Consider the following 23,395-nt stretch of genomic DNA (forward strand, 5'->3'; position numbering starts at 1 on the left):
AGGATGGTTACATTACTCCCCACAAGACCAAACTAACTTCAGCTCAGAAGGACTGACAAAATCTCCATTTTTTTGCTGTGACAAATGTCCGAACTGATGGCAAACCCTGCCCATTCCACAATCGTAGGCATTTGATATTTTGGAATGGGACAACCTTGTCAAATTTTGCTCATTGATTTTAGCAAGACATGCGTTTGATATTTTCAAATGGGACGCCATTTGCTGTCAGCAGCGTCGATCAATTTTTTTATTCTTTAGTTGTGAAGTAAATATTGCCTCTGACATGTGAGTCGCTGAGATGCATAATCATCGATTGTTTTGAATGTTCTCTATGAATTGCCAGGCCTGTGTGTTTGATTGCAATGTACAGAAACGCTAAAAAGCTGCTCAAACTCTTTGTACTCCTTCTGTTCCTTTTTACTTCGCACATTGTGAAAGTGCATACTTTTTTGTATAAGATTGGTCAAAGTAGAGATACTTTGACTGCAGACAAAACTTGTATGCAGACTAGAAAGGACCGGAGGGAGTACATGTGAAACTGCTGCAAACGAGGTGATCACCCTGGGAATAATGCTAGTACGTATTGTTTTGCATGTTCATCCAATGCCAGTGATACAGGAATTCAAACTAATCGAAATAAATTCATTCATACATGGTCGGATTTCATATAAACATGCCAGATTTCATTACATTTCATACATTCTTCAACTAAAAAGGGGTGGGTTGGAGGTATAATTAATTAACCGAAGCTACCCACCCGTGTCCCGCTGAGCCGAACAGAAGCTTCAGTGACTTAACTGCAGGTGCAGTTGCGTAACTGACATGTGGACTGTTGGGCCCACGTGTCAGTCAGCCAACTGCACCAGCAGTTAAGTAGAAGCAGCGTTATTCTCCAGCAGAACTCCTTGACTCCATGTCGCCGCCAAGAAGCTAACCGGTCGTCAATGGTCAACCCACCTAGCTTGGCTTCAACAGGAGGGTAGCAGTGGTGGCCTTACTTGGACCCGAGCGGCGGCGACCTACCGTGTTCTACTCTTCCTCGTTTTCTGTGTGGCGCGGCCTCGTTGGCAGCGGGGTGGGGCCTCGGCGGAGCCGGCGATGTCCTCTGTCTCGTTGCCGGCGGGCGGCGCCTCAGCGGAGCGGTGGAAATCCTCCCCTGCGTTGCCGGCAGGGTGGGCCTCGACTGATCCGGCAATGTCCTCTGCCTCGTTGTTGGCGGGGCGGGGCCTCGGCGGAGCCGGTGGTGTTCTCTGCCTCGTTGTTGGCGCCGCGGGGCCTCGGCGGAGCAGGGCCTCGTCGACGCCAGCGGAGCGGGGACTCATCGGAGCCGACATTATCCTCTGCCTCGTCCTCGGTCTCGCCAAACAGCGCCTCGCCCGCTTCATCGCCCTCTTTGCTAGCCTTTTTGTAGACGGCCGCAGCCTCCGCCACCCGCATGCGGTACCGCCAGCGCTCGAGGCGGCCCTTGCGGGCGGAGCGGTACGAGTCGAGCAGCGCCTCCTGCTCCGCCCGCTCTGCGGTGATCTGCTCCTCCGCCTGCAGGTGCTCCTGGAGGAGATGGTGGTTGTAGGCGGCGTCGGCCTGCGCCTCCCGGAACTGCTCCTAACGCATCTGCCTCACACTATCCATATATTGGGCACGGGCCTCGCCGATGGTCATGGTGCAATGCACCGGCGAGGATGGCGCAGAGGAGGGAGTTTGTGCCGGATCATCGACTACCATGTTCTCCATTGGGACGTCATCGTCCTCCGGCTGCCTGCCGGCCAGCCGGTCGGCAGCAATGGCTGCCATCTCCTTGTGGTCCATCATCCGCCCGTCCCGGAGAGCGCTGGAGCGCGAGGAAGCCATGGTGGGCAGTAGTGGTGTGGACAGGAGAAAGGGAATGGATGCGGATGACTGCGGCTATGGCCGGCACAGCAGTTTATATAGCAATGGTGGGCGGGCGGAGGGACGGACGTGTGGCGCCGGAGTAGCCGCCTCGGCAACCGTGTATCATTAATGTGGGCAGCAGATGAACGGACGGACGACACTTGTGTCGTTTGAAGGCGGAGCAATCGCCTGCATCGGGAAGCGGGGCAGGCGGCGCTGACTGTTTCAGGCGGAAAGCGCGCGCTGGCGAGGAGATGACTTTACTTGGAGAGGATGACAATGGGGACCCACCAGGTCCATAGCCTCACGTACGCAAGTGCCTCCTTATTATATATATATATATATATATGTATAAAACTATACTCCCTCCGTCTAGGTGAATAAGTCGTATTAGAAGGTGCATCACGACCTAGGTGCAAGCAGATTGGTGGAAAAGAATAATATTTCTCTCTTCTAAACACAACATTTAATCACAGCAGTTAAGAGGATGCATTATTAGCTACCCATGCAGGCCATCGTAATTCATAGCATGCAAAGCGCTGTTATTTCTTGCGTAATAACCGCATGGACGTGCTGCATGCATTGGTCCTTGCCCGAGCAAAAAAAAGGGAGGAAAGGGGTTTCCACGGGAGACAACGAGGCAGAGGTGGAAGCGCTCGCTGGAGTAATTTATTTTGCTTCCCCCTAGTTTCCTGACATCACGATCCCACACCATTGTCAAGCTATGTAGTAGTCAATAAACGAGAGAATTGCACAAGAAGCGGCCGACAGCTGGGACCAAGCAGCTCGAGCAGTATTTGTGTTTTTGAGGTGTGAACACTGCAGAGTTTTTCGATGTTTAGCCCAGATATTAATTTTTCTCCTCTGAACAACAACGAAAACATCGCTGCAGGTATTAACTGGGCGGGTTGTGGCCCGTCTAGCCCAGGCCCGATATCCAGCCCAGATATTAATTTTTTTCAAACTGAAAATGGCTAGCCCAGCTATACTTTTTTTAGGAATACCCAGGCAAGGTCAAGTTGTTATTCTCCGCCCCGCTGGGCTGCAAATCTTTCCTAGGAGGGACGCATTAGTCTTAACAAGAAAATGGGCTTTAAGAAATAATAAATGGGATGTAATTATAAAAACTGGGCAGTAACTATAAAAAATGCACCAAACACATGATTACTTTATAAAATATTATTTTTCGATATTGAAAATTTTAATTTCATTAATTGTTGCGAGCGCAATGTTTTGTTGGATTTTTACATAGTATAAATTTATATTGAAATTATATTTAATCTGACTAGAAATTTCGGGATAAAAATATTTCGGATCCCATCAAAATGTGGGAAATTTTATTGAATTCTGTTTTGAACGGTTGGTTGAAATGGGCTGTACTTTTAAAAAACTGTAAATGGGCTGTAGTAAATTCCGTTAGAATTCAAAAATGGGCTACACATTCTTACAAATCTCAAATGGGCTATAAGTTCTCTGCCACACACTTCTGGCATTTCTAAGTTGATGCGTCCCCTAAAAAACAGAGTTGACGCGTATGCAAGGCTTTGTCAACTTATAGTCAACACACGGTTCTAGCAGCAGTGGCCGTTGCATGTCCATCCAACGGATGCCGTGCTTCTTCTTCAATCTCGGATATTCTAGCTTCAGCCACCCAAAAAATGATTCCTTCCCCTGACATCTGGGGCGCACCATTTCGGAAGCTGATATGTGGGCCTACTAAGTTGACGTACCAAGAGCTTTGTCAACTTAGCCAATATAAACGATTCTAGCTGTAGTGACCGTACGATGTCCATCCAACGGCCGTAGTGCATCTTCAACCTCTGGTCTTCTTGCTCCAGCCGCCCAAAGCAGCGCCGGTCGTGCCGCCTGCTCCTGCCTCCCGTGGCCGGCTGTGCTGCCGCGGAGGCCTCACCGCCCCCTACTATTCCCACCGCTGGCCAGGCCCTGCGGCGAAGGCAGCCTCACACCGCAGCCGAACGAGTGAACCGTTATACTCCTCTCCACGTGGGCATCCACTACCGCGTCTTCACCGGCTCCGCGTCGTCCCCTTCCTAGGCCTCATCGTCGTCCACCGCCCTGGTGCTCTCGGCGCGGCATGGTCAACATGGTCAAGGAACGACTTCCATCGGACGTGGACTGTACATGAAGAGGCTGACAGCTGGGTCCATGGCGGCAGCAAGGAAGTGCCTCCTTATTACACGGAAAATAATGATTCCTCCACCTGACAGCAGGGACCCACGACGGGCCACCAGTATTTTGTGAAAAAAATCATTTCCCCCTGACTGCTGGGACCCACCGGACGGGCCACCGTATTTCACGAAAAAAACGTTCCCCCCGCTGTCAGCTCGGACCCACCGGAAGTGCCTCCTTATTACACACAAAAAATGAATACTCCCCCGGCTAGCTGGGACCCACCTTGCTGGGAGGCTGACTTGTGGGCCTACTAAGTTGACGGGGACGAAGGGCTTTGTCAACTTAGTCAATATGAACGATTCTAGCTCCAGTGACCGTACGATGTCCATCCAATGGCCGTAGTGCTTCTTCAACCTCTGGTCTTCTTGCTCCAGACGCCCAAAGCAGCGCCGGTCGTGCCGCATGCTCCTGCCTCCCGTGGCCGGCTGTGCTGCCGCAGAGGCCTCACCGCCCCCTACTATTCCAACCGCGGGCCAGGCCCTGCGGCGACGGCAGCCTCACACCACAGCCGAACCAGTGAACCCTCGTAGTCCTCTCCGCGCGGGCTTCCACTGCCGTGTCGTCCCCTTCCTAGGCCTCGCCGTCGTCCACCGCCGTGGCGCTCTCCGTGCGGCGTGGTCAACGTGGTCAAGGAACGACTTACATCGGAAGAGTACTGTACGTGGAGAGGCTGACAGCTAGGTCCACGGCCACAGCCCAGTTTTTTTGTGATTTGCCAAGTAAGTCGCTTTGTCAGGCCTGTTGGGCTGCAAATCTTTCAAGACGAGGAGAGCTTTCATTCGGCTGGCCGAGAAAATGGCCCATCAGTAATGAGAAATGGGTTGTACATTTTTAAAACACATCAAACCGGCAATTAGTTTCAAATATCTTTTTTTATTTCAAGATTTTAAATTACATTAATTTGTATGCGTGGAGAATTTGTTGGATTTTATATTGATATACATTTATTTTTAAAATCAGTTTGATTGTGAGTCGAAATTTCGGGATTAAAAATAGTTCGGACCGCACCGAAATATGCAAAATTTCGTATAATTTTTTAACCGTTGCCACAATATGGGTTGTAATGCTAACAAAAAGAATATGGGCTCCAAAAAAACCTTAAGAATTAGCAAATGGGCTGTAAATTATTAGAAATAATGGCAGATGGGTTCTATGCTGTTTTCCACAGATTTGAGGCTTTCCTAAAAAGGGTTGACGCACAAGCACTGACTGTTGGATGTCCATCCAACGATCGTCGTGCTTGTTCAATCTCTGCTCTTCCTGCTCCAGCCGCTCAAACAAGCGCAGGCGGGACTGCCTGCTCCCTCCTCCTCGCGGCCGGCTGTGCTGCCGCGCACACCTCACCGCCCGACCGTACTCCCATCACTGGCCTAGTCATCCCTCTACTCACCCACACCTGTTGTTATTCTCCGACGATGGTAGACGAACCAGTAAACCCTCGTACAGTCATACTCCCCTCCGCGTGGGAAACAACTGCCGAGTCGTCCCTGCCTTCGTGTCGTCCCCTTCCTAGGCCTCGCCGTCGTCCACCGCCCTGGTGCTCTCGGTGCGGCATGGTCAACATGGTCAAGGAACGACTTCCATCGGACGTGGAATGTACGTGGAGAGGCTGACAGCTGGGTCGACGGTCGCAGCAAGGAAGTGCCTCCATATTACGCGGAAAATAATGATTCCTCCACCTGACAGCTGGGACCCACCGGACGGGCCACTGTATTTCGCAAAAAAACGTTTCCCCCTGACTGCTGGGACCCACCAGCTACATCTTCGCACGCAAGGAAGTGCATCCGGGCAAAAAAAACGATTCGCCCCCTGACTGCTAGGACCCACCAGCTACATCTTTGCAGGCAAGGAAGTGCCTGACAATCAGGACCCACCTGGTCGAAGCGTACGTAGAGTTGTCATTCTGGTCGTGAACGTGTACGTACATACTGGTCGATGTAGAGGCGTGCACGTGTCGTAGTAGAGGCACGCACGTGTCGTAGTAGAGGCGCGCACGTAGCATGTACACGTACGTACAGCGGCCAGGGTGCAAGAAAGAAAATACGGCCACGTATGTGTACATACGGGCGGGGTCTCGAACGCCTACTCGCGCATACGTACGGCCAGGGCTCGTGTACATGGCTGGGTCGGAACGGAGAAACAACGTCGTCGTCGTGTTCATGGGGAGGCAACGGAATGCGTCGTGTTCATGGGGAGGCAACGGAACGCGTGGGAGCCAACCGGCTGGGTCGGAATGGAATGCGTGGTCATGTTCATCGGGAGGGCTTGGACAGAACAGGCGATGGAAACGAGGCCTGGCGTACCGCAAAACGGAGGAAATGGCCTTGTGTTCGACCGGCCATGTTCGAAACGGGGTCCTGTTCATCGGGAGGGGTCTGGCGTACCGCAAAACGGAGGAAACGGACCTCCTACGGTCGAAACGGGGGTCCTGTTGATCGGGAGGGATGTGGCGTACCGCAAAACGGACAAAACGGACTTGTGTTGGAGCGCTACGGTCGAAACGGGGGTCCTGTTCATCGGGAGGGGTGTGGAGTACCGCAAAATGGGACTCCACGGGATATTGTTCATCTCCACCGTCGACCCCCTCCAGCCTCCACGAGCTACTGTTCATCCACCGTCGACCTCCTCTAGCCTCCACCTGTGACTGTTCATCCACGGGCTCCTATTCATCCAGCCTCCACAGCGCGCTACTCCACCGGCTTCTATTCAACAAGCCCTCTCCACGGGCTCTTGTTCAACCACCCCTCCACGGGCTACTGTTCATCCTACCCTCCACCGTCTACTGTTCATCCTGCCCTCCATGGGGTGGTCCTGTTCATCCAGCACTCCACGGGGTCCTGTTCATCCAGCCCCAACCGGCTCGATCAATCGGGGTCCTGTTCATCCAGAGGCAACACCATGGGGTCCTGTTCATCCACCCCCACCAGGAACTGTTCATCCAACCCCCCCCCCCCAACACTCACTGTTCATCCAGAGGCAGCATCGATCGGCTTCAGTTAGCAGCAGTAGCGAAGGAATCGCTCGATCGGGTTCAGTTAATAGCCATTGATCGATCGCTCGGCTTCAGTAACGCGTGGCCTGCAGTGCAATCGCTCGGGTTCAGTTAGAGCCCAACGCCTCGCTCGGGTTCAGTAAGAGCCAACGCCTCGCACACACGCGCGTACGTATACGAGAGAAACGCGCATCGCTCGGCCCCCGACCTCCCACCGTAACCGGGAACTCCCCGAAATTTTCCTCGCCCTCGTTTCTACCACGGTTCTTTCCGTCATGGACGGCCCAAAGAATGTCATGCAGCTGCGTCTCCGGCCCGCCCAGGACGAAAAGCCCATTTTCTGTCATGATTTTTTGTCATAGAAGTAGGAGCCCACCACATCTATGATGATACCGGGTTTTGTCACAATTATCGTCATAGAAGTGTCATATGTATGACAGAAAAAAATTCATTCGGCCCAAAATGTCATGGATGTGTCTTTTTTTTTGTAGCGAATGGTTCAATATCAAGTGAATAATTCATATGCATTTCTTGACGTCTACTAATATTACCAATTCTTTGACATTCATCACAAGACAAGACAAACTTACGGGCATCCTTGAAGAGAGTAGGCCAATAAAAACCAGATTGTAATACCTTGTGTGCAGTTCTATCTCCAGCATGGTGTCCTCCATAAGCCTCGGAGTGACACTTGCGTAGGATCTGTTCGTGTTCAGGCTCAGGCACACAATGTCTAATAACACCATCTACTCCTTATTTATAAAGATGTGGGTCATCCCAAAAGTAATGTCTCAAATCATAGAAGAACTTTTTCTTTTGCTGGTATGTGAAACTGGGTGGTATAAATTTAGCAACAATATAATTAGCATAATCAGCATACCATGGAGCAGTGTGAGAAGCATTTATGACATTTTATTGTTCATCAGGAAAGCTATCATCAATAGGTAGTGGGTCATCAAGAACATTCTCTAGCCTAGACAAGTTGTCTGCAACGGGGTTCTCAGCTCCCTTTCTATCAATAATATGCAAATCAAATTCTTGTAGCAAGAGAACCCACCTAATAAGTCTAGGTTTAGCATCTTTCTTTTCCATAAGATATTTAATAGCAGCATGATCCGTGTGAATAATTACTTTAGAATCAACAATATAAGGTCTGAACTTATCACAAGCAAATACAACTGCTAAGAATTCTTTTTCAGTAGTTGCATTATTTCTCTGAGCATTGTCTAGAGTTTTACTAGCATATTGAATAACATTTAATTTCTTATCAACTCTTTGCCCTAGAACAGCACCTACAGCATAATCACTAGCATCACACATAATTTCAAAGGGTAAATTCCAATCAGGTGGTTGAACAATAGGTGAGAGTGTGTATAATCCATGGACTCAACATTAGTCATAAAGAACTCACATACTTATTGCAAAAATCTACAAGTCATCAAAAACCCGGCACCACGTGCATTCTCCTAGGGGTATAGATTGGTAGGAAAAGACCATCGCTCGTCCCCGGCCGCCACTCATAAGGAAGACAATCAAAGAACACCCCATGTTTCAAATTTGTTACATAACGTTTACCATACGTGCATGCTATGGGACTTGCAAACTTCAACACAAGTATTCCTCAAATTCACAAGTACTCAACTAGCACAACTTTAATATCACTATCTCCATATCTCAAAACAATTATCAAGTATCAAACTTCTCTTAGTATTCAATGCACTTATATGAAAGTTATTATTATACCCATCTTGGATGCCTATCATATTAGGACTAGATTCATAACCAAAGCAAACTACCATGATATTCTAAAGACTCTCAAAATAATATAAGTGAAGCACAAGAGTTCATATATTTCTTCAAAATAAAACTACCACAATGCTCTAAAAGATATAAGTGAAGTACTAGAGCAAACAACAAACTACTCCAAAAGATATAAGTGAAGAGCAATGAGTAGTTGAATAATTATGCAACTATGTGAAGACTCTCTAACATTTAAGAATTTCAGATCTTGATAATTTATTCAAACAGAAAGCAAAACAAAATGAAATAAAATGACGCTCCAAGAAAAACACATATCATGTGGCGAATAAAAATATAGCTCCAAGTAAAGTTACCGATGAACGAAGATGAAAGAGGGGATGCCTTCCGGGGCATCCCCAAGCTTAGGCTCTTGGTTGTCCTTGAATATTACCTTGGGGTGCCTTGGGAATCCCCAAGCTTAGTCTCTTGCCACTCCTTATTCCATAGTCCATCGAATCTTTACCCAAAACTTGAAAACTTGACAACACAAAACTTAACAGAAAACTCGTAAGCTCTGTTAGCGAAAGAAAACAAAAGACCACTTCAAGTTACTGTAATGAACTCATTATTTATTTATATTGGTGTTACACCTAATGTATTCCAACTTCTCTATGGTTTATAAACTCTTTTACTAGCCATAGATTCATCAAAATAAGCAAACAACACACGAAAAACAGAATCTGTCAAAAATAGAACAGTCTGTAGTAATCTGTATCTAACGCAAACTTCTCGAACCCCAAAAATTCTAAAATAAAATTCTGGACGTGAGTAATTTTTCGATTAATCATCTTCAAAACGAATTAACTAAATAGCACTCTCCAATAAAAAATGGCAGCAATTCTCGTGAGCACTAAAGTTTCTGTTTTTACAGCATGATCGCAAAGACTTTCCCCAAGTCTTCCCAACGGTTCTACTTGGCACAAATACTAATTAAAAACATAAAACCATATCTAAACAGAGTCTAGATAAATTATTTATTACTAAACAGGAGCAAAAAGCAAGGAACAAAAATAAAATTGGGTTGCCTCCCAACAAGCGCTATCGTTTAACGCCCCTAGCTAGGCATGATGATTTCAATGATGCTCACATAAAATATAAGAATTGTAACATAAAGAGAGCATCATGAAGAATATTACTAGCACATTTAAGTCTAACTCACTTCCTATGAATAGGGATTTTGTGAGAAAACAACTTATGGGAACAATAATCAACTAGCATAGGAAGGCAAAACAAGCATAACTTCAAAACTTTAAGCACGTAGAGAGGAAACTTGGTATTATTGCAATTACTACAAGCATATGTTCCTACCTCATAATAATTTTCAGTAGCATCATGAATGAATTCAACAATATAACCAGCACCTAAAGCATTCTTTTCATGATCTACAACCATAAAAAAATTTCTACTCTCCACATAAGCAAAATTCTTCTCATGAATAATAGTGGGAGCAAACTCAACAAAATAATTATCATGTGAGGCATAATCCAAATTAAAACTAAAATCATGATGAAAAGTTTCATGGATAGCATTATTATTTATAGCATACAAGTCATCACAATAATCATCATACATAGCAGGCATGCTTTCATCATAGTAAATTTGCTCATCAAAGCTGGGGGGGGCAAAAAATATCATCTTCATCAAACATAGCTTCCCCAAGCTTGTGGCTTTGCATATCATTAGCATCATGGATATTCAAGGAATTCATACTAACAAAATTGCAATCATGCTCATCATTCAAATATTTAGTGCCAAACATTCTAATGTATTCTTCTTCTAGCACTTGAGTACAATTATCGAAATCCTTATTCTCACGATAGATATTAAAAAGATAAAGCGTATCAGGCAAAATTAATTCCATTTTTTAATTTTATTTTATAAACTAAACTAGTGATAAAACAAGAAACTAAAAGACTCGATATCTACTACACAACCTTCTTCTTGTAGACGTTGTTGGGCCTCCAAGTGCAGAGGTTTGTAGGACAGTAGCAAATTTCCCTCAAGTGGATGACCTAAGGTTTATCAATCCGTAGGGGGCGTAGGATGAAGATGGTCTCTCTCAAGCAACCCTGCAACCAAATAACAAAGAGTCTCTTGTGTCCCCAACACACCCAATACAATGGTATATTGTATAGGTGCACTAGTTCGGCGAAGAGATGGTGATACAAGTGGTATATGGATAGTAGATAATGGTTTTTGTAATCTGAAAATATAAAAACAGCAAGGTAACTAATGGTAAAAGTGAGCATAAACGGTATTGCAATGATAGGAAACAAGGCCTAGGGTTCATACTTTCACTGGTGCAAGTCCTCTCAACAATAATAACATAATTGGATCACATAACTATCCCTCAACATGCAAAAAAGAGTCACTCCAAAGTCACTAATAGCGGAGAACAAACGAAGAGATTATGGTAGGGTACGAAACCACCTCAAAGTTATTCTTTCCAATCAATCTGTTGGGCTATTCCTATAAGTGTCACAAACAGCCCTAGAGTTCGTACTAGAATAACACCTTAGGACACAAATCAACCAAAACCCTAATGTCACCTAGATACTCCAATGTCACCTCAAGTATCCGTGGGTATGATTATACGATATGCATCACACAATCTCAGATTCATCTATTCAACCAACACATAGAACCACAAAGAGTGCCCCAAAGTTTCTACTGGAGAATCACGACGAAAACATGTGCCAACCCCTATGCATAGGTTCATGGGCGGAACCCGCAAGTTGATCACCAAAACATACATCAAGTGAATCATGTGATATCCCATTGTCACCACAGATACACACGACAAGACATACATCAAGTGTTCTCAAATCTTTAAAGACTCAGTCCGATAAGTTAACTTCAAAGGGGAAACTCAATCCATTACAAGAGAGTAGAGGGGGGAAGAAACATCATAGGATCCAAATATAATAGCAAAGCTCGCGATACATCAATATCGTATCACCTCAAGAACACGAGAGAGAGAGAGAGAGAGAGAGAGATCAAACACATAGCTACTGGTACATACCCTCAGCCCCGAGGGAGAACTACCCCCTCCTCATCATGGAGAGCATCGGGATGATGAAGATGACCACCGGAGAGGGATTCCCCCTCCGACAGGGTGCCGGAACGGGTCTAGATTGGCTTTCGGTGGCTACGGAGGCTTCGGGCGGCGGAACTGCCGATCTATTGTGCTCCCACATCGTTTTAGGGTATATGGAGATATATAGGCGGAAGAAGTACGTCAGGGGAGCCACGAGGGGCCCACGAGGGTGGAGGGCGCGCCCCCTGCCTCGTGGCTTCCTCGTTGCTTCCCTTACATGGACTCCAAGTCTCCCGGGTTGCTTTCCTTCCAAAAATAAGTTCCGTGAAGTTTCAGGTCAATTGGACTCCGTTTGATTTTCCTTTTCTGCGATACTCTAAAACAAGGTAAAAACATAAACTGGCACTGGGCTCTGGGTTAATATGTTAGTCCCAAAAATCATATAAAATAGCTTATAAATGCATATAAAACATCCAAGGTTGATAATATAATAGCATGGAACAATCAAAAAATATATATACGTTGGAGACGTATCAGCATCCCCAAGCTTAATTCCTGCTCGTCCTCGAGTAGGTAAATGATAAAAACAGAATTTTTGATGTAGAATGCTACCTAACATATTTCTCTAAGTAATTCTTCTTTATTTTGGCATAAATGTTCAGATCCATAAGATTCAAGACAAAAGTTCAATATTGACATAGAAACAACAATACTTCAAGCATACTAACTAAGCAATCATGTCTTCTCAAAATAACATGGCCAAAGAAAGTTCATCCCTACAAAATCATATAGTTTGGTCATGCTCCATTTTCACCACACAAGAATGCTCTCATCATGCACAACCCCGATGACAATTGAAGCAGTTGTTTCATACTTTAGTAATCTCAAACCTATAAACTTTCACGCAATATATGAGCACGAACCATGGACCTAGCACTATGGGTGGAATAGAATATGATGATGAGGGTTATGTGGAGAAGACAAAAAGGAGAAAGTCTCACATCAACGAGGCTAATCAATGAGTTATGGAGATGCCCATAGATTGATGTTAATGCAAGGAGTAGGGATTGCCATGCAACGGATGCACTAGAGCTATAAATGTATGAAAGCTCAACAAAAGAAACTAAGTGGGTGTGCATCCAACTTGCTTGCTCACGAAGACCTAGGGCACTTGAGGAGGCCCATTGTTGGAATATACAAGCCAAGTTCTATAATGAAAAATTCCCACTAGTATATGAAAGTGAAAAAACCAGAGACTCTCTATCATGAGGATTATGGTGCTACTTTGAAGCACAAGTGTGGAAAAGGATAGTAGCATTGTCCCTTCTCTCTTTTTCTCTCATTTTTTTGGGCCTTCTCTTTTTTATGGCCTTTCTCTTTTTTTTGGGCCTTCTCTTTTTTTATGGCCTTTCCTTTTTTTGTTCCTCACTTGGGACAATGCTCTAGAAAATGATGATCATCACACTTCTATTTATTTACAACTCAATGATTACAACTCGATACTAGAAAAAAGTATGACTCTATATCAATGCCTCCGGCGGTGTACCGGGATTGCGATGAATCAAGAGTGACATGTATGAAAATTTATGAATGGTGGCTTGGCCACAAATACGATGTCAACTACATGATCATGCAAAGCAATATGACAATGATGATGCGTGTCATAATAAACGGAACGGTGGAAAGTTGCATGGCAATATATCTCGGAATGGTTATGGAAATGCCATAATAGGTAGGTATGATGGCTGTTTTGAGGAAGATATAAGGAGGTTTATGTGTGACAGAGTGTATCATATCACGGGGTTTGGATGCACCGGCGAAGTTTGCACCAACTCTCAATGTGAGAAAGGGCAATGCACGGTACCGAAGAGGCTAGCAATGATGGAAGGCTGAGAGTGTGTATAATCCATGGACTCAACATTAGTCATAAAGAACTCACATACTTATTGCAAAAATCTACAAGTCATCAAAAACCTCGGCACTATGCGCATGCTCCTAGGGGGATAGATTGGTAGGAAAAGACCATCGCTCGTCCCCGACCGCCACTCATAAGGAAGACAATCAAAGAACACCCCATGTTTCAAATTTGTTACATAACGTTAACCATACGTGCATGCTATGGGACTTGCAAACTTCAACACAAGTATTCCTCAAATTCACAAGTACTCAACTAGCACAACTTTAATATCACTATCTCCATATCTCAAAACAATTATCAAGTATCAAACTTCTCTTAGTATTCAATGCACTTATAGGAAAGTTTTTATTATACCCATCTTGGATGCCTATCATATTAGGACTAGATTCATAACCAAAGCATACTACCATTCCGCTCTAAAGACTCTCAAAATAATATAAGTGAAGCACGATAGTTCATATATTTCTTCAAAATAAAACTACCACCATGCTCTAAAAGATATAATTGAAGTACTAGAGCAAACAACAAACTACTCCGAAAGATATAAGTGAAGATCAATGAGTAGTTGAATAATTATGCAACTATGTGAAGACTCTCTAACATTTAAGAATTTCAGATCTTGATACTTTATTCAAATAGCAAGCAAAAAAATGAAATAAAATGACGCTCCAAGCAAAACACATATCATGTGGCGAATAAAAATATAGCTCCAAGTAAAGTTACCGATGAACGAATATGAAAGAGGGGATGCCTTCCAGGGCATCCCCAAGCTTAGGCTCTTGGTTGTCCTTGAATATTACCTTGGGGTGCATTGGGAATCCCCAAGCTTAGTCTCTTGCCACTCCTTATTCCATAGTCCATCGAATCTTTACCCAAAACTTGAAAACTTCACAACACAAAACTTAACAGAAAACTCGTAAGCTCTGTTAGCGAAAGAAAACAAAAGACCACTTCAAGTTACTGTAATGAACTCATTACTTATTTATATTGGTGTTAAACCTACTGTATTCCAACTTCTCTATGGTTTATAAACTCTTTTACTAGCCATAGATTCATCAAAATAAGCAAACAACACACGAAAAACAGAATCTGTCAAAAACAGAACAGTCTGTAGTAATCTGTATCTAACGCAAACTTCTCGAACCCCAAAAATTCTAAAATAAATTGCTGGACGTGAGTAATTTGTCTATTAATCATCTTATAAAAGAATTAACTAAATAGCACTCTCCAATAACAAATGGCAGCAATTCTCGTCAGCGCTAAAGTTTCTGTTTTTACAGCATGATCGCAAAGACTTTCCCCAAGTCTTCCCAATGGTTCTACTTGGCACAAACACTAATTAAAAACATAAAACCATATCTAAACAGAGGCTAGATAAATTATTTATTACTAAACAGGAGCAAAAAGAAAGGAACAAAAATAAAATTGGGTTGCCTCCCAACAAGCGCTATCGTTTAACGCCCCTAGCTAGGCATGATGATTTCAACGATGCTCACATAAAAGATAAGAATTGTAACATAAAGAGAGCATCATGAAGGAATATTACTAGAAAATTAAAGTCTAACTCACTTCCTATGAATAGGGATTTTGTGAGCAAACAATTTATGGGAACAATAATCAACTAGCATAGGAAGGCAAAACAAGCATAACTTCAAAACTTTAAGCACGTAGAGAGGAAACTTGATACTATTGCAATTCCTACAAGCATATGTTCCTCCATCATAATAATTTTCAGTAGCATCATGACTGAATTCAACAATATAACCAGCACCTAAAGCATTCTTTTCATGACCTACAAGCATAGAAAATTTTCTACTCTCCACATAAGCAAAATTCTTCTCATGAATAATAGTGGGAGCAAACTCAACAAAATAATTATCATGTGAGGCATAATCCAATTTAAAACTAAAATCATGATGACAAGTTTCATGGATATCATTATTATTTATAGCATACAAGTCATCACAATAATCATCATAGATAGCAGGCATGCTTTCATCATAGTAAATTTGCTCATCAAAGCTGGGGGGCAAAAAATATCATCTTCATCAAACATAGCTTCCCCAAGCTTGTGGCTTTGCATATCATTAGCATCATGGATATTCAAGGAATTCATACTAACAAAATTGCAATCATGCTCATCATTCAAATATTTAGTGCCAAACATTCTAATGCATTCTTCTTCTAGCACTTGAGCACAATTATCGAAATCCTTATTCTCACGATAGATATCAAAAAGATAAAGCGTATGAGGCAAACTTAATTCCATTTTTAATTTTCTTTTATAAACTAAACTAGTGATAAAACAAGAAACTAAAAGACTTGATTGCAAGATCTAAAGATATACCTTCAAGCACTCACCTCCCCGGCAACGGCGCCAGAAAAGAGCTTGATGTCTACTACACAACCTTCTTGTAGACGTTGTTGGGCCTCCAAGTGCAGAGGTTTGTAGGACAGTAGAAAATTTCCCTCAAGTGGATGACCTAAGGTTTATCAATCTGTAGGAGGCGTAGGATGAAGATGGTCTCCCTCAAGCAACCCTGCAACCAAATAACAAAGAGTCTCTTGTGTCCCCAACACACCCAATACAATGGTAAATTGTATAGGTGCACTAGTTCGGCGAAGAGATGGTGATACAAGTGGTATATGGATAATAGATAATGGTTTTTGTAATCTGAAAATATAAGAACAGCAAGGTAACTAATGGTAAAAGTGAGCATAAACGGTATTGCAATGATAGGAAACAAGGCCTAGGGTTCATACTTTCACTAGTGCAAGTCCTCTCAACAATAATAACATAATTGGATCACATAACTATCCCTCAACATGCAACAAAGAGTCACTCCAAAGTCACTAATAGCAGAGAACAAACGAATATATTATGGTAGGGTACAAAACCACCTCAAAGTTATTCTTTCCAATCAATCCGTTGGGCTATTCCTATAAGTGTCACAAACAGCCCTAGAGTTCGTACTAGAATAACACCTTACGACACAACTCAACAAAAACCCTAATGTCACCTAGATACTCTAATGTCACCTCAAGTATCCATGGGTATGATTATAGGATATGCATCACACAATCTCAGATTCATCTATTCAACCAACACATAGAACCTCAAAGAGTGCCCCAAAGTTTCTACCGGAGAATCATGACGAAAACGTGTGCCAACCCCTATGCATAGGTTCATGGGCGGAACCCGCAAGTTGATCACCAAACACATACATCAAGTGAATCACGTGATATCCCATTGTCACCACAGATACGCACGACAAGACATACATCAAGTGTTCTCAAATCTTTAAAGACTCAATCCGATAAGATAACTTCAAAGGGGAAACTCAATCCATTACAAGAGAGTAGAGGGGGGAAGAAACATCATAGGATCCAAATATAATAGCAAAGCTCGTGATACATCAAGATCGTATCACCTCAAGAACACGAGAGAGAGAGAGAGAGATCAAACACATAGCTACGGGTACGTACCCTCAGCCCCGAGGGAGAACTATTCCCTCCTCGTCATGGAGAGCGCCGGGATGATGAAGGTGGCCACCAGAAAGGGATTCCCCCTCCGCACAAAATGGGTCTAGATTGGCTTTCGGTGGCTACGGAGGCTTCTGGCAGCGGAACTCCCGATCTATTGTGCTCCCGGATCGTTTTAGGGTATATGGAGATATATAGGCGGAAGAAGTATGTCAGGGGAGCCACGAGGGGCCCACGAGGGTGGAGGGCGCGCCCCCTGCCTCGTGGCTTCCTCGCTGCTTCCCTTACGTGGACTCCAAGTCTCTCGGGTTGCTTTTCTTCCAAAAATAAGTTCTGTGAAGTTTAAGGTCAATTGGACTCTGTTTGATTTTCCTTTTCTGCGATACTCTAAAACAAGGTAAAAACAGAAACTGGCACTAGGCTGTGGGTTAATAGGTTGGTCCCAAAAATCATATAAAATAGCATATAAATGCATATAAAACATCCAAGGTTGATAATATAATAGCATGGAACAATCAAAAATTATAGATACGTTGGAGACGTATCATACCTCTTTCAGAAACTTTATGCCCCACGACAATACCTTCATTAACCATAAAGTGGCACTTCTCCCAATTCACCCTGGGCGTTTTTTCCCGAACCCGAAGCCCAAACCCAAAAAACACAAAGCCCAAACCTGTATAACCCGGACCCAAAACCCAAACGCATTTCTCGGGTGGCCAATATGAAAACTCGAAATAATTTCAGCCTTACACCCTAGCCCATTAACCTTGGCCTAGTTTCGGCCTTCTCAGTCCCCACTCCCCAGCGATGCCAACTCCTTCCCAGTCCCCACTTTCCCTAGAAGGCCAGAATCCCCACTCACTCTTCCCTGACCCCGATGGCACTGTTCCTACCCTAGCCGCCACAGGCCACACTGCCCTGCCGGAGTGCCGGCTGCCCGCCTGTCTACCCTAGCCGCCACAGATGCCAACTCCTCACCGGTCGCGGCCGCAAGCCCACTAGTCTCAGTCACCGCTCGGCCATCCCGTCGTCGCGCCGCCCACCGTCCCGCCGTCCCGCCGCCTGCTGTCCCGCCGTCTTGTTCCGCCGTCCGCCGTCCCGTTCCGCCGTCCCCCGTCCCGGACTCCTGATCTCTGGCCCACATCCCCATCCCTGGTGTTGCATCGTCGGCGGGAAGGACCTTGGTCGCTGGCCATCGAAGCAGCAAAGGATCTTGCAAGGTATATCGTACATATGTTCCTATTCCTCTACTGTTATTGTTTCTATTCCTCTACATATGTTCTTTTATTCCTCTACTGGCCATCAAAGCAGTGAACTGAGTGAAGGATGTTGGTGTTCTACTGTTTTTGACTTGTTGTTAAAAGCTTACTCTGATCTTGATGTTGTTATGCATGAATGTTGTTGTTATTGTTGTTGTTGACTACTTGACTTGTTAAAATGATCCTGATGTTGCATGATTGTTGTTGTATGAAGTTAAGAAAACCTGTTCCAGAATTAAATGTGACTGAAATCTTGAAATTTACATGCTTCTTGTATGTTAGTGCAAGTTTTTGGAGTTCAAAATATGTGACTGCAGCTGTATGTTAGTGCAAGTGTTTACAATTATATGTTTACAATCTGTGACTGAAATCTTGAATATTTACATGCTTCTTGTATGTTAGTGCAACTGTTTACAATTATACCAAAGTGAGTGATGTTGCTACTTTTTTTCTTACAGATGACTCAACATGATGATGATCAGCACATAGAGATGTCACCGATGATAGAGATGGAGGAAGTGGGAACTAGTCATATGGCCACTCGCAGCACAATTGTATCGCCTGAATGTTCTGGTTCACAACCATCTTCCAAGGAGCAATTTCGTGGTTCAGAACTAACTTCTCAAGAGCAATCTGCCACTGGGGTCGTTGATTTGGAGAATGAGAAGGATAGTAAGAAAGGTCACTTAGGTCAGGGAAGGAGGAAGATGGCACCACGATCAAAGATGTGGGACCATTTTGATAAGATTAAGGATAAGAATAATGTGGTGAAGGCTGGTAAATGCAAATATTGCAAACATGAATTGAAGGCCGACACAAAGGATCATGGTACTTCATCCTTGATCAGACACTTTGATGTGTGCAAGAGCAACCCTCACAAGATGGCCAAAGATCCGAAGCAGTCCACTTTGCAAATAACTCAAGGAGAAGGTGTTGGGACCTGGAGGTTTGATCCTGATGATCTGAGGGAAGCTTTTGCTGAAATGGTCATTCAAGATGAGTTGCCTTTTTGTTTCGGCGAGAAGCCGGGCTTTAGGAAATTTATGTCCAAAGCTTGCCCACGTTTCAAACCGCCATCTAGAAGAACCTGCAGCAGAGACACTGTGCGCCTATTCTTTCGAGAGAAGGCCAAGCTGAAGAAATTCTTCAAGGATTCTTGTCAGCGAGTTTGCCTAACAACAGATTGTTGGACTTCTCAGCAGCTAGATGGATATATGACTGTAACAGCAAGTTTTATTGATGAATCTTGGAGTCTCCATAAGAAAATCATTGGTTTTTTCTTAGTGAAGGGGCATAAGGGAGATGACATTGGGAAAAACTTGGTTAGATCCTTGACTGAATGGGGTTTGGAGAGAGTAATGACTGTAACTGTTGACAATGCAACTAACAATGATGGTGGCATTTCTTATTTGAGGAGGCAGCTAAACAAAACAAACATAGCTAATGGCAAGTTCCTGCACATGAGGTGTGATGCGCACATTGTTGACCTTATTATCCAAGATGGCATAAAAGAAGTGGATGTCTCTGTGAAGCGTGTTAGAGATGATGTTAGGTATATTAGAAATGGCGGTTCAAGAGTGGTCAAGTTTAAGGAGATTGCCGAGGAAGAAAAGATGAACAGCAAGGCATCTCTGAAGATTGATGTCCCGACCAAATGGAACTCAACTTTTCTCATGCTCAAAGCCGCCAATATTTATGAGAAGGTGTTCATAAGGTTAGCTGAAGAGGATATCCTTTACATTGATGATCTTTCCAAAGAGAATGATGGCTTTGGTTGCCCTGAAGAATCAGATTGGGAGAATGCAAAGAAGTTAGAAGTTTTTTTGGAGCATTTTCATGACCTTACTGTTCGTGTCTCTGCTACTCTTCATGTGACTTCCAATAGATTCATTCATGAGATTGGAGAAGTGCGTTTGTTGATTCAAGCTTGGATAAACAGTCCTAATACTTTGCAAGCAGCAATGGGAAAAGAATGAAAGATAAATTTGACAAGTACTGGGGGCTTTGGCACACAAAGGAGCAGGACACGAATGACAGAGAGAAGGAGAAGGAGAAGGGGAGGGGAAAGGGAAGGGGGAAGGAGAAGAAGGAGAATACCAATTTACTGATTTTTGTTGCTGCAGTTATTGATCCAAGATACAAGCTATCGTTGTTCACAAATGCTATTGTTGATGAAATATTTGGTGAGGAAAAGGGACAGCATGTTTGGGAAGCTCTTAAAGCTTGTGTCCATAACTTATTTGATGAATATAGAGATCTTTATGCTCCAGCTGAATTACCAAATCAAGTACTTGAACCAAGACAATCAAAGGGAGGCAGAGGAGCCTTGCTCACTTATGTTATAAAAAAGAAGTTGAAGATGAACAATGGTTCGAGTATGAATGTCAAGTCAGAACTTGACAAATATCTTGCTGAAGATACCGAGGATATAGAGAGCAATGTTGACATTCTAGCTTGGTGGAAGAACAATGCTGCTCGATCTCCAATATTGGCACGCTTGGCCCGTGATGTGCTTGCTATACCCATTTCAACAGTAGCATCAGAGTCTGCTTTCAGCACAAGTGGGCGTATTTTAGATGACTTTCGTACATCCCTTACTCCATTCATGTTGGAAACTCTAGTGTGTGCACAAGATTGGCTGAGAATGGGAACACCTATTGACATTCAAGAAAATATGGAGGAGTTGGCGATGATCGAAAAAGGTACACCATTGTTGTCTTTTTGGAAAAAGAATAGTGATTTCTTCCTTGTTTCTTTATGTGAAATATTTGCTCAGATTTCTAAATGCGCTAGCTATTGTATTCTATTATTCTTGTTCTCTTGATCTTGGAGCTGTTATAATTTCATTATTTCCATTGCAGAGTTAATTGAAGAATTTGGGCCCAAAGAAAACTGCAAGATAAAAGTGACAAAAGCGTGTCTTCCACTTCCAAATCAGAAGGAAGCAAGTTCAACTCCACCATTGAAACATCTACTTAAAGGTATAACATTTTAAGTTTTGACATGCAAGTTGACAACTGACATATCCTCATATAATTGTATGATAATGCAATGAACTCGCACTTGTTGTTGTAGCATGAGCTTGTGAACTGTTGTTGGAGTGTTGCTGATGATACATGGCTGATTCAAGTGGTGGCTACTAAATGTCTAAACTGAACTACTTTGTGTTATGCTATGTCTCGTGGTTGGTGGCTCGTAGCCTACTATGTTGTTTGAATCATTGTCATGATGTACTTGTGGGTTATGGTGAACACCTATGCTAGTTGGTAGTTGCTACTATTTGCTGAGAAGTGGATCTATGTATCATGTTAAGATTGTGGCGATTGAGTATTGCCATGCAATGTGTTGCTGCAAACTACTATTTCTCATGTTGTTATGCTGCTGTAAATGTCATGCTGTCATGCACTTATGATGTTCGAAATTATCATTTTTCATGTTGTTATGTTGCTGAAAATGTCATGCTGTTATGCACTTATGATCTTCAAAATCATCATTTTTCATGTTGTTATGCTGCTGAAAACTGATTTGTCATGCTGAGTTTTCCTGCTAAAAACTGACATTGGCCATGCTGAATTATCCTGCTAAAAACTACTCTCAAATGTACTCTGTTTTTAGCAAGCGTGTGGCTCTGTAGCAGCTTGAGGCTACTGTACTCTGTAGGTGTAGCAGCTTGAGGCAATTAACACCCATACTGATGCAACTGCCACTGTTTCTTTCTCACCTCAAATAGAATATGGATGCATTTGTAAGTATAAATTAATCATCATTCATATAGATTAATTAATAGAAGAAGAGGGAAAATAATCACATCACATCAGTAAGTACATTTGTTCATAGGTTGGGAAATTTGGGATTACCCAAACGCGAACCCGAAAATTTGGGTACCCGATATTTCGGGTTTTAGTTTTTTTAGGGATATTTCGGGAGTTGTTTCTGAAAACCCGAATTTCAAAAAACCCGAACTACCCGATCGGAAATTTCGGGTAAACCCGAACGCCCAGAGTGACTCCCAATTCAAGACAAGGTTAGTTTCTTCACATCTCTGCAAAACTCGATCAAGGTTGCTTAAGCAATCATCAAAAGAGGATCCATAGACAGAGAAAATTTCCATGAAAACCTCACAAATCTTTTCACAAAAGTCAGAGAATATAGCCATCATGCATATTTGGAAGGTAGCGGGTGCATTACATAAGCCAAAAGGCATACGTCTATAAGCAAAAGTAACGAACGGGAAAGTAAAAGTGCTCTTAGATTGATCATCAGCTGACACGGGTATTTGAGAGAAACTAGAATAACCATCTAGAAAGCAAAAATGTGTATGTTTGGATAATATTTCTAGCATTTGATCAATAAAAGGTAAGGGGTAATGATCTTTTTTAGTAGCCTTAATTTGCGGAAATCAATTACCATCCTATAACTTGTAATAATTCTTTGCGGAATCAATTCATCTTTATCATTAGGAACGACAGTAATACCTCCCTTTTTAGGGACACAATGGACAGGACTTACCCACTGACTATCAGCAACAGGATAAATTATACATGACTCAAGGAGCTTTAGTATTTCCTTTCTTACCACTTCTTTCATCTTAGGATTCAGCCATCGTTGGTGATCACGAACTGGTTTGGCATCTTTCTCCAAATTTATTTTGTGTTGACATAGTGTGGGACTAATGCCCTTAAGATCATCGAGAGTATATCCAATAGCAGCACGATGCTTCTTTGGAGTTTTCAATAATCTCTCTTCTTCATGCTCTGAAAGGTTAGCACTAATAATAACAGGATATATCTTATTTTCATCAAGATAAGCATATTTAAGAGTATCAGGTAATGGTTTAAGCT

General features: G+C 43.3%; 1 pseudogene; it reads left to right on the forward strand.

Moving 5' to 3' along the window:
• Positions 1 to 19,063: 19,063 nt before the first annotated feature.
• Positions 19,064 to 21,634, forward strand: LOC147984227 (zinc finger BED domain-containing protein RICESLEEPER 2-like; annotated as a pseudogene).
• The last annotated feature ends 1,761 nt before the right edge of the window (positions 21,635 to 23,395 follow it).

The sequence above is a fragment of the Triticum urartu genome, chromosome 2A (assembly GCF_056163025.1).
Source record: "Triticum urartu cultivar PI428250 chromosome 2A, HENAU_Tu73, whole genome shotgun sequence".
NCBI classification, from domain to species: domain Eukaryota; kingdom Viridiplantae; phylum Streptophyta; class Magnoliopsida; order Poales; family Poaceae; genus Triticum; species Triticum urartu.